Source organism: Sprattus sprattus, assembly GCF_963457725.1.
Source record: "Sprattus sprattus genome assembly, chromosome: 11".
Taxonomy (NCBI): Eukaryota; Metazoa; Chordata; class Actinopteri; order Clupeiformes; family Clupeidae; genus Sprattus; species Sprattus sprattus.
Genome location: NC_137909.1, coordinates 20,773,239 through 20,785,854, shown reverse-complemented (window position 1 = coordinate 20,785,854; position 12,616 = coordinate 20,773,239). Strand labels below are relative to the sequence as shown.

At 44.1% G+C, this 12,616-nt stretch overlaps 1 protein-coding gene across 3 annotated transcripts in view; it reads left to right on the top strand.

Moving 5' to 3' along the window:
* Nucleotides 1–2,044: 2,044 nt before the first annotated feature.
* The window catches only part of strbp (spermatid perinuclear RNA binding protein), a 98,449-nt gene continuing 87,877 nt past the window's right edge, over nt 2,045–12,616 (top strand). For 2 of the 3 annotated variants that reach the window (XM_080848042.1, XM_080848044.1), the window contains exon 1: nt 2,045–2,127. The gene's annotated coding sequence lies outside the window, so the exon portion shown is untranslated. Of the gene's footprint in view, nt 2,128–2,945; nt 3,062–12,616 lie in introns of those variants that run through there. The other variant, XM_080848043.1, reaches the window with a different exon arrangement.

Genomic DNA, 12,616 nt, shown 5'->3' with positions numbered 1-12,616 from the left:
GTTTGAATCATGTCAGAGCAATTAATGCATTTGCTAAATTTGTGTCCATATACTGTATATATGTGTCTATATATATATATATATGCATACATTGAAGTCCTTATAAATATATTTAGTTTGAACTGTTGACTCAAATAAACCATTAGACCCAACAGTGAGAGGAGACACAGAGAGACAGAACTATTCAAAGCCCTGCTCACATCCCACAGAGGATGGGCCAGGACTGGCTAAAATAATAACAATATCATCTTTCGATTCAAAACCCCCTCTGAGTTTTGTGAGTGACTGATGCAAGAGCAGAGATATTAATCAAATCATAATTGAATCACGTCGGCCTTGATGTGGATAATTGCAGTCTTATTTGTTTGTGGGCAAAGGAGGGGGTCTATTAGGCAGAGGGGAAGGGGAAGAGAGGTGGTAGGTATAGGAGAGAAGCTTCCCTTTATTTGATAGGATAGGCACTGTGAGCATTTGCGGCACACACTTGCAGCGTGCAGACACAGCAGGAATGTATCTGGTGTCTGTGGAAATGACTGGAAGTCAGACTGTGTTTAAACAGAGTGGAGCATTGGATGTACGTACAGAAATAGCATGATTTCACAGCATTCCAGACCGAGTCAGGATGGACTATTTACATAACTGAGGGCTCTACATATACAGTCATTTTGACTCGGAATCTTATGGTATGAAAGCAAGCTTTTTGTTAGTTCTAGAAAGTTATTTTACAGGCACGAGGTGATAGGTGATAAGTGAATGAACTGTTTGAGGCGTTAAATGGGAAAATGTCATCAACAGGTTCAAAGGAGAACCGTTTTTACTGGTTTCACCGGTAGAGAAAAACAGAACAGTTCTGTGCTGCAGCAGCGGGGATCTCCACAACTGCACAGCATCTATTTCCCTCATGTTCTGGCCAAGACCACTCTTTTACTGCGCTAGCTTTGTAATTAAAGTATTTGAAAATTGAAATGTTCACCACACGCATAGCCAAAGTTGTTTTGCAGTTGTCTGTGGAAACACCCTTTGTAATTACAGAAGTTAAGTAATTTTATGCAAAGCACTCACTTGACCGTAAACTAGCCTATATGGCATTTATTACAATTGAAAATGAAGCCTGCATCATTGTGAATGTCATGAACATTGGGTGTGCTGCAGTATCTCTTTGCTCAATAATAAACAGGCTTATGTATGCTATTTACAGTATATTTCCTTGTTTGTGGGACAGGGTAGATTTCAGGGTTCACTACTTCAGGCTATTTGCCTGTGTGTGTGTGTGTGTGTGTGTGTGTGTGTGTGTGTGTGTGTGTTTGTGTAATCCTTTGATAGGCATGCAGTGGCACTGGTGAAACCAGCCTGCTTGCATGCCTGTTTCGAGACTGGGACTTTACACAGTGGTGTGGTAGGTTACAGGAATAACTAATTGTTTTTCTTTTTACTGAGGAAAAACTTCCGTATTGTGATATGGTGCTCAGCAATTGTATGTCCTATTCATGTCACAGCAACATTTCCCATAAATTGAGATTAGATGGTTCCAGTTTAGCCTGATGTTAAGTGCACTGTCAATTGAGCAAACCTGACCTGGTTCAGCAAAGAGCCAGCCACTAGGCCTAGCACCAAAAATTTGCATGCAGGCACACCACCCAGATGTTTTTAGACAACATATATTGTAATATATAATAGAGTATAACCTCTATATAACTCTTAGGAAAAACGCCAGACGACATGGTGCCTTTGCCAACTCATAACATATAAGAGAAGGCTATTCCTAAATGTCGTTTCCTTCTGCCGGTCAACCACCACTGCGCTGCGCCCACGCAGCCTCGAGTCCGCCGCGGGGTAGCAGTAGGCTTGACGGGCCCAGGTGAGGCGCAGTGGATCCGGGCATAATGTAATTACGCTGTTTGCTGTTCTGTCAGCGCAGCGCTAAACACAGGTGCACGAAGGAGGGCGGCTGTGACTGTCTCTCTTACTCCGCGTCCTCCAATTAGGGAAACCGAAAATTATCACGTGAACAAAAGCCCTGGTCTAAATACTTCAACCAGTTGGGGGAACAGCGCGCGAGAGAGGGAGAAAACACTTGACTGGAGAGAAGGTAGCTCGATAACGGGAAACCTAAGCAACTTGTCCACGGTAATTCAACTCATACATGACTTTTACATATTTTTTGAAGCTATGGATATTCGTAGTAGCACCATGAGTATCACAGCTTGTGTGATTTTTGTCATGATGTACCAGAGGGTAAAATCTCATCCCGCAGGACATCGCTAGATCCGCGTAGGCTATTAGGTAACGTACAGTAGCTCAGAGCTGTGCAACTCAACCAGCCACACAGCTATTGATAGTTTACCTAACGCTGTAATCCCATTTCGGAGTCTTTTCTTAATCACCATAAGCATGTTTTTGTATTGCGGTTGATGTGCTGATTTAACTTTGCTGTAATAGCCTATATCTTTTCCTGAGCGCCCCTGCAATTGTGAGAACATCTTAGACGGTGGTGCAGGCTGCTATACTTGAATTATTTATTAGACAGCAGCTAGGTCTGAGGGAAAACATGCGCCTGTTGTCTGTTGTCTCTCCGTTTTATGTAGACATACTTAAGACATTGTCATCGTCAGATGAACTTTTAATAGCTATGAACATGGTATCTGCATTATCGCAGAGGGGCGATGTTAATATGTGCGCGGAACTGACTGTTTAAGGGGGCGATCGTTAGTTTGGCAGTGTTTTTTAAGGATTACCGGGACGTTTCTATTGTCAGTGATCTTAGTTGTCATCGAATGATGATGACAGTATGCCTACAATGTGTGCCTCTGTTGTCAGTGCAAGCCAGCTTTGGCTTCGCGCAGCGCTAATAATGAATTGATCCCGTCCACGCCTGCGCATTTCCCATTCATCTTTGGTTTCGTGCATGCACGAAGCCAGCAGGCGGCCCACGTTGGAATCAGACTCGCGGACGGACAGCATTCAGTATAGTCAAACCACCGCTTAACAACTCTCTCCCTGATCTAACCCAGTTTTACTCGTACAATTGGAGTGGAGTTTCTTTACAAAGCCAGTCTTGAATGTAAGTCATGTTAACTACTTTTGATGTGTTTGTCACATCAGGAGGCTGGTGTCGTGGTCTAATGTTAGCGGTACCTGCTGACGGCGGTGTTAACGTTAGCTAGCACTCTTTAGGTGACAAGAAGTTCCTATCGTTAGTTTCTTTCTGACGAGCTAGCAAGCTAGCGTGTTAGATATTGTGTTATCAGTAACTTACAGTTAATGTATCAAACATGTCTATGTAAACAAAAATTGCAGTTTAAAATGTTAACAGAAATAGCAGAACATTTGTAATTTTAGAGGTTCTTGCCGTTCTAAGTCTTGTGTTTAACATGAAATTGATCTGCCATCTATTAAGCCCGTGCGTAGCTTGATTGATGTAAGTTTTGTCAAAATGCATTCCGACATCCGTTTTAGTTTGTTATGTCTGAAAATATTCTGCAAGGGTCCACTTTTAAGCTGTGATCACCTCCTTTAGTGTTTCGCCTCAAATCACTTAATATTTTAGATGTTAAGACCAACGGGTTTTACAGTCGATGAGAAATAAAGCTAGCACAATTATCATTACGTTTCGTTTACCTAAGTGTTGCACTTGGTCATCCGTTTATCTGGTGAGCTAGCTATTTTTGACGTGTTACCGAATGGAGAGTTACCTGAAGTCTAACGATGTGGTGACGTTGTTGTGGTAATTTCCCCCCTCGTAAACTATCTTGGACACCAAAAATACTGGACCATGTGTCTGTAACGTACAACGTTAGTGACTGAACAATTGGCCCTTCAGTTCATTATTGTGTAGCAGGTGCGTGCCTCTACTTCCGCAGTGCCATAGCACTCTCAAAAACATTTCGTTGTTTTGACTCGTGTTTGGACTTAATTAACTCACTACAGTTGTTACTTTCCTGCTTGTTGACACAATAACATGTGCTTAGAATGTAACCTACACACGCTTAAGCATAGACTGTATGCTCCGACTCTGTTGTGTTGATTGCAAGAATATTTTGGAATCGGATCGGCATGGATTATATTTCACTGCCTGAAATGTATGCTGATGCAGTTGCGCCTGTTTAGTTTAGATATGAATAGTGTCCTTGTTGCTGGAACACTGTGTTATTTGTTTAGTTGAAAAATGTCTAGAGTTAAGTCTCTCAAAATGTAAGGTAAACATGTTTTAGATAAACGATGTCTACAAAAAGGGTCCTGTTGGGGAAGCGTGGTAAAAAAAACAAAAAAAACAAAAAATGGATAAACAAAAAAGTCTCAGCCTACAGCAGGCTACTGACACAGTTCGGCTCTGTGACTGTGAAAAACAGTCAGTGGTTTGGTAATGCGGATGTAGCTCTTAACGTGGTGTTATTTTACATTTGAACACACCGAGAAGTATCCTGTAACATAGGCTAGATGATACTATGAATCCCTTTACCAACCTGGTAATTTGTACTGGTAAGTGAGTGGTAAGACCCTGTAAATTGACACTGAAACTGCGTAAATTGCTTTGGATGACCTGATCCTCTCATGGTGAGGCGTGATGTCGATCGCACCTCCGATGCCTGTTTCATGAGTCGGTCTCAAAAACAGTTTCAGGTTCGCTGGGAGCCGATATATTTCTTTTCAAGTGTTTTGCTCCCCGTTCTGCCTCTTTTCTTATTAACAGACACAGACACACACTCACTCATTCATTCATTCTCTCTCTCTGCCCCCTCTGCAAGTGTTGTATTTGTCTCAAGCCCAACATCTGGTTTAAATGCTGAGGAAAATTGCCCCACACTCTAGCTGGAAACAGCTTGTGGGCATCGCTTGCGCCTGAGGTTGATATGCAGAAGATTGCACTGTTTGCTCTTAATGTATTCCCCAGAGAGGGAGAGAGACTGCGAGAGCTCAGAGCTGCTGGTTTGTCCTTGTCCGGCTTGAAGCTGATTTTATTTGTCCTCTTTACTTCTTGGTGTGAACAGCCGCTGTAACAACATAGTAGATTGCAATTTGATGTGTGTTTGTGTTTGGAGTGCTCCCACTATTAATCACAGAGACTTCTGTTGAACTGCCATAGCGGTCGTGGTCTGCAGAAATAATGGGCTTCTCTGTTTGTGTGTGTGCGTGTAAGAGAGAGAGAGAGAGAGAGAAAGAGAGAGAGAGAGAAAGTGCATATGTTTGAGTTTCCCTGAGGATGCAGGTCAAAGGTGAAGGGTTAGGGAATGAAGGGGTTATTCTATAGTGTCCCAGCCGCCCTTTGTCTGGTGACTCCCACACATCCAGTCTGTCTGTCTGTCTGTATCTCTCTCTCTCTCTCTCTCTCTCTCTCTCTATTGCTCAGTCGCTAGCTCGCCCGCTCGCTGTCTGCCTGTCTCTCTCTCTCTCTCTCTCTCTCCCATTGAATACCTATGAGCATGAAATAAGTCAGACAGTCTGTGTGTAGATGGAAGTGCTTAAATGGTCACCAGGAATTGTTGTTGTGTTTCATCTCTTTTGTTCTGTGTTTGTTTTGTTTGTTTGTTTGTTTGTTTGTTTGTTTTACTCTCTGTTTCAGTGTGTAAAATAAGAGAACCTGTTGAAGAGTTGTAGCTTTTGTTTTGAAGAGCGAATATATGGTTATTAAGAAAGCTAGAAAAAGGTACAATGGCAAACAAATGCTTCTCATTCAATGAGTTTTCTGGAATGTAATGAAGATGAACTTGACATCGTTTTGTTTGCTATCTGTGATACAGCTGTTTCTGTTTGTTATTTTCAGCATGTAGTGTGTTTTTAAATACCAGTGTGAGGCCTTTGTTGTCGTAGTGGACATTATCCTTTGCTGACAAAAATATCAGCATTCATTTGTCTTTCCCGGATCTAGCAAATGTGATATAAATACTTGAAGTATGTTTTTTTTTTTTTAGTACCTTTTTTTTTTGTCATGAATCTTCCAATTTCCCTGTGAAGTGAACAGTATGGTGGAAGCGCAGGTGTGGGCTGTAGTGATGTGGCGTGTGCTTCTCCTAATGGACTGATGGTGGAAATGCAGGGTGAAGTGCTGTCATTTTCTCCATCTCTCTGTTCCCCAGTTTAAGTGTGACTGAAGAGGTGGATAGGCCTCTCTTTCCATCTCCTTTATTTCCCCTACCTTTTTTTTCCTACTTTATTGCACCTTTCTGTTTTTCGTTCTCTTACTGTCTTTTTCTTTTCATTTTATAACTCTCTCTCTCTCTGATTTGTTCTCCTGTATGTCTTGCTCTCTCCATCTTATCCCTCCATCTCTCTCTGTTTTCTTCATATCTTTCATACACTCAGTCATCACACGCAGCAGGGTTTAGCGCCCCACCACCACCACCCCCATAACCTTCCGTTTTTGTTCGTTTACTTATTTATTTTTAAGGCAACATAGAAAATGTTCCGCTTGTCAGCGGTATTGGAGAAGTGGGGAATGATGGGGGAATTGGAGAAAGACACAAAAGTTATGAGAGAGAGAGAGAGAGAGCTGAAGAGAAGAGGACATACTGAGTCAGCAGGTCAACCTTTGCCCTTTTTTTATTGTTCAGAGAAGGAATACTCTGAAGCAGCTCCATCCAACCCCTAACAGTATGCCCCCCCTCTTACGGAGCCCATAGGTAGCCTGCACCACAGTATGGACGAGGAAGACTACATGAACTTCCACTGCAGCAGACACTGCGTAACTCCAGCTTATGTACATTTTAATTCTCCATTTCAGTCTCTGGGATTTCTTTTTTTGTGTGGTGGTGATTTCCCCAAAAAATCCAAGAAATTTTGCAATTTTTGTTTCTCTTTAAACCCCACTTAAACTCTTCATATACAGCACAGTAATCATAATAAACCTGTGCTATTTTTTAAATGAAAACTGAACAGAAAATATCATAATTCCAAATTTGTTCCTGTCATCTCTATGCAAGATATAGGGAAACATTTGGATACAACATTTGGTTACAACATGATGCTTTAAGTTCAGTATCATGTTCAAACCCCATTTACAACTGAATAAAAAGCAGAATTATCATAATGTGTTTTAATGAGAACAGTTTTTCCAGCTATGTTTTGAACGTCAAGCTATTGTTTAATACCAAGATAACTACACCATGATTGTCGTCGTCATTACACACCAGAGTTGCAATTGAACATCAAGCCCTTTTTTTTTTTTGCAATGCTGTGTGCAATTCTATGCGGTGAATGAGAAAATATGCAGTGCCATGAAAAAAAGCGGTTAATGGCTGATTTTTGTATTTAATTTGTAAATCGCATAATTGCAAAGAAACTGAAGGGACTGCCATTTAGCCTGTCTGGCAGAAAAAAACTGAGCCAACCAATTACTATACATTACACTGGAACCGTCGCCCGAGTTTAGTTTTCTTTTTGTAACTGGAGTTGTTTGGTTGGAATTTAAATGCAGCAATTTACCATGTCTAACTTCCTCTTGTTTACCACTAGACTATTGAGAAAAGGGAAGTGGCAATGAGGACAGTCTAAAGCACACATTCCGTTTGACTATCTTGCTGCAAGACGATTCGATAAGTGGTGTGTTTACATTAATGTTTTGTTTTTTTGTTATCTGTTATCGCAGTCCAAACATAGTTCACATTCTGTGGCTGCAGCAGAAATGGATATGTTATTGTAAAAACAAATATTGAGTTTGGAAGGGTAGGGAGGTTTCATCTGTTTTAGTTTGAGTAATTGTAAGGAGGCATATATCGCAGTGCCACCTTACCGTGGAGAGGACACCAGCACACACACACACACACACACACAAACACAGAGGTGTGTTAATATCTTTCAAAACACAGTTTGTGTTTGTGTGTGAATGAGATGATATTCCATATGATTGTGTATGCCTGTGTATGTTCATTATCTCTAAGTTGGGACGTGACTGAGCAAACGTGTGTGTGTGTGTGTGTGTGTGTGTGTGTGAGAGAGTGTGTGTGAGAGAGAGTGTGTGTCATATAAGGCCAACGGGTGGAAAAGTGTCCCGCGCTGTGTAAACACAGTGTGTGTATAAACCCCCTCGGGCAGCTGACAGCATGGTCGGAGCTGAAGCAGCATTAACGGCAGTAGCAGTGGCAGCAGCAGCTTTAGGAGAGGTAGCAGTGACAGGAGCCGGGGCCACAGGGAAAGAGATCCAGGGATGTGCAGAAACCAGATCTGCGGCAGGAATGGCCTTGTAAGGTAGCCGAGACAGAGACGGAGACTGAGAGGGAGAGAGGCCGCAACAGGTCACCACACTCATGGCAACAGCAGGAGGGGAGGAGACGAGATGAGAGGAGAGGAAAGGAGAGGAGAACAGAGGAGAGGGACTGAGGAAGAAGACACTGGAGATAGAGAGAGATTGTGAGAGAATAAAGGGGTAGAGCAAGTGTATGTCTATGTGTGTGTGTGTCCGTGAGAAACAGGAAGTAAGAGAGATGTTGTAGAGGGGTAAACGTGTGCTCTGGTTGTGTGTGTGTGTGTGTGTGTGTGTGTGTGTGTGTGTGCGTGTTTGTGTGAAGCAGAAAGATGGGCCAACAACATTTTCTGTCCGGCTATGAAAGAGGGGAAGTGAAAAAGCTGTGTTGCGTGGCTTGCAAAAAAGCACTCTGGAACAGAGGCTTTAAAGATGAATAGATATAAATAAATATATAATATATAAATAAAAAAAAGCCTTAATGCAACTGAAGCCTCATACTGCACTTTGCACCAGAAGCCCTAAAGAGTAGCAGCAGGGACGGCATTATAAAAAAACAGGCCTACGCTGCGCTGTGCTGGGCTATGCTGGGCTATGCTGGGATACGCTGTGTTGTAAAGGGGATGGGCTGGGCCACTTTGGGCCTTGCGCCGTGTAATGGATTTTCAAGCTGCGCCGCTGGAAGAGCTGTTTGTCCTGCTGGGGGGTTAGAGGGGAATGGGGTGGGGTGGGCTGGGGGTGAGGGAGGGTCCATTAAGGTTTGGTATGTGGTGGAGGGTGGAAGGGAGGGGGGATTGTGCATAGTGATGGAAACGTAAGGGGCATTGTGTGTGTGTGTGTGTGTGTGTGCGCATGCAGAATTCACCCAAAATGTACCAATAGGATGTGTGTTCCTGTGTATGACTGTTTACATCCATACACTTTTTTTTATACAATAGTTCTGTGTGAGTGCGTGTGTGCTCGCGTTTTGGTTTTATCTGGCAGAGTTTTCTGCTGTCTTATCAGATGACACGCCGCCCCCCCCCCCCACACACACACACACACTCCCATGGGCTCTTCTGATGTGAGTGTTTCAGTTTATCTCTGCTTTGTTTCACTGTTTAAACTCCTCAGCCACAGCCACAGCTCTGACTGTCACGTTTGTGTTGGTTTGTGTTGGTCGTTATCAGGAGGTTTGGGGCTGTGGGGATGTTTGGAGGGTGTCATTTCCACTAGAAGAGCTCACTAATAAGTGTGTGCCTGGGAGTTTTGCATATCATTTAGGTCCCCAGCCCCCTAGGCTGCTGTTAGAGTGCATTTGTTTAATGCAAAATTATGGCTCCCAGTTACCTTGCAGAAGGGATAAGCTACAGATACTCTCACTTTCACTCTCTCTCACTCTCTCCTCTCTTTTTCTTTCCTTCCTTCTTTCTGTTTTACAAACATACACTCTTCCTGTTCCTCTGTGTCTGTCTCGCCGTTGTTTGTCTCTCTCTAGCCCTTCCCTCTTACACACACACACACACACACACACTCCATCTGGCTTTTTTTGTCTGTCTGTCTTTCTCTCAAATACATAGATGTAAACACACACACACACAATTTCATCTCTCTCTTACATACATACACACACATACACACACTTCTAAGTTCTATCCCTCTCTTACAAACACACACACTTCCATCTCTCCCTTACACACACACAAACTCACACTTCCATCTCTCCCTTGCACACACACACACACACACACACACACACACACTCCCGGATCCCTCATTAGAGGGCTGAAAAAGCGAGGTGGTTGGTTCCTGCAGCTCATCATTGCACACTGGTTCAGAGCTGCGAGGCTCGGCTGCACTTCAAACACACTCGGTGCAGTCAGAGAGAAGCCAGGCTATTTAGGCAGTCATTTTCCCCCGGTGTACACTTATTTATTCACACCAGCCCGATCTGCGTGCCTTTCTATTACTAGACAACTCAATCACGCTTAAGTGTGTGTGTGCGTGTCAGTGCGTCGGCAGGACTTGACCATTGTCAAGAGATTAATCACTGTTTGCCGTGCGCGTTTGAAAATTGGCGTAATTGCTGATATAGATATTAAATTAGCCCCAGCAGAGAAGAGAGGCTCTCTATCTGATGGTGGGCATAATTTAATAAAGAGCGACTCCTGCTTGCAGATATCGTCTGGGCCTGATATTAATGGGAGATTCAGGAAGTGAGAGAGTGTGTGTGTGTGTTTGTGTGTGTGTGTGTTTGTTTGTGTGTGTGCTTATGTCTGCATTTGTGCACGTTTGTGTTTTTATGCCTGCTGTGTGTGTCTGTGTGTGTGGTTGATGGGGAGCTCTGGCTTGTCTTTGTTCTGCATGAGTGTGCTCACCTTCGCTGGTCCGGAGAGAATTAAGCAATTACACCACGGCCGCACGCTAGCCCGGCGCCACTATTAGCCAGATGAAAGGAGCCCTCTGTTCGCCCGGGAAATGAGTGTGGAGAATTTTGATGAAGAGGTGTGTCTGTGTGTGTGCGTGTGCGTGTGTGTGTATGTGTGTGTATTTTTAGGTGTGTGCGTAAGCATATCCATGTGTATGTGTGTGTATGTATGTATGCATGTATAATAAATATACATTGTGTTTGTTGGTATGGGATGACCGCCGTCAGTGCACCAGTCCCCCCCCTTGTCGTCTTCCACCCAGGCCTGCTTCCCATTCATGTGTGTGTGAATGATGGCCACATTAGCCTTTGCTATGAGGCTTTATGTCCCTCTAATCCCCCCCCCCCCATAATGGCACTTTCACCCAAACACTCCTGGGCTCATAGTTGAGTAAATGAGGATTGTTCATAGTTGAGTAAATGAGGATTGCTAATTAAAGCGCATCCCCTCTCTCCTGCTGTTATGATGCCCTGTAACCCAATAGAATGAGCTGGTGGCTGCACTAAGGTTAGTTACGCTACCCACTGACACACACACACACACACACACTCACACACACACACACACACACAATCTCTTGCTCCTACACCTATATCCCCTCCCATACAGGTGCTTCTTAGTTTCTCTTTCACTTTCACACATATTCGCTGCTCCTTCTCCACCCCTACACCTCTCTCTTAATCTTCTTTTTTCACTCTCACTCATTTCCTTCTCTGTCTCTTCCCTCTCTCCTCTCTCACCCATCATTGCACCTGCCAGCCCCTCGTCACCTCTGTGCTGTTTGTGCCCTGTGCCCATGCCACCCCAGCGATGCCATCTGGCATCTGACCTTCTGACGCAGCTGTTTGAACAAGATGCTAGCAGTAACCTGTGAGGTCATAGGTTCTACTCCCTTGGTGCACAGCTGATGCTAGAGTGCATGGCCTCTGTGGGGTGAACGGGATCTTGGGTGGACTGTTGTTGTGGATTAAGTGTTCAGCTGTGGTCTGTATTTTTTTTTTTTTCTGGATTTTTAATTTTCATTTCAATATTAGAAAGGGTCTGTACCCCAAACCCCTTTACAGTTCTAGTTTGGCACTGCATCACAATCTGACTTACCAAGTGTGAGAGAGGAATTGTGTGTGTGTGTGTGTGTGTGTGTTCAGGCTGCCAGCAGTTGTGACGGCCAAACTCCAGAGAGCTCAGGGAACAGCAGAGGTCTTGGCTCAGTAACTTTGTGAGTGGCAGCCACCCCCACCAACAAACACACTCTCTCTCTCCCTCACACACACACTCACACACACACACACACACAAACACACACACACACACACACACACACGCACACACACTCACACACACACGCCCCGCCAAGCACAGCCACAGCTCGCCGCTTAACATCATGTCACACCGTGTTTTCATTATTCAGCCTTCCTCTCCATATTTATGTGGCAGGATTTATTTCCTGTTTGCTTTGTGCCCCTCCACTGCCCTTGCTCCCTCTGTTCGCTGTCAAGATGCTGGGGCTGGGGGTAGGGAGGCCCGGCCACACGGCGCTTTGAGATTTGAGCTCTCCTCCTGCCACCCCAGTCATGGTCCGCACACCCCATCTCACCCCATCTCAGTCCTCTGCCAGCTCAGAGGGGTGGGAGGCGAGGCGGAAGGCCTGGGCTGCGGTTGGATAGCCCTTCTTGGAAAAGGTCATAAGGTCAAGGAAAGATGCAAAGGAGAATTCGTAAGGACTTACGAATGCGTTTGTCTTTTCCTAAGAGATTCTTATGGCACTACACTAGGCTATGTAATTGTGTGACGGTGGATGGTATTCACGCAAGTTTGTTGCAGCGGTATGATATCTTTTACTCTTTTGATGGATGGACAAGTCTACCCTATGCTAAAGGAGATAAGAAAGAAAGCATTGTAGCATGTTTCCTTCAGCATTTAGATCTTATCATGGCTGCCACTTAGATACATCTGGGTCATTTCACTCCGTAAGGACTAATAAGACTATTTGACCGCAGCCCTAGTAATGTGTCGGTTTAAGATGTTGAGCCCT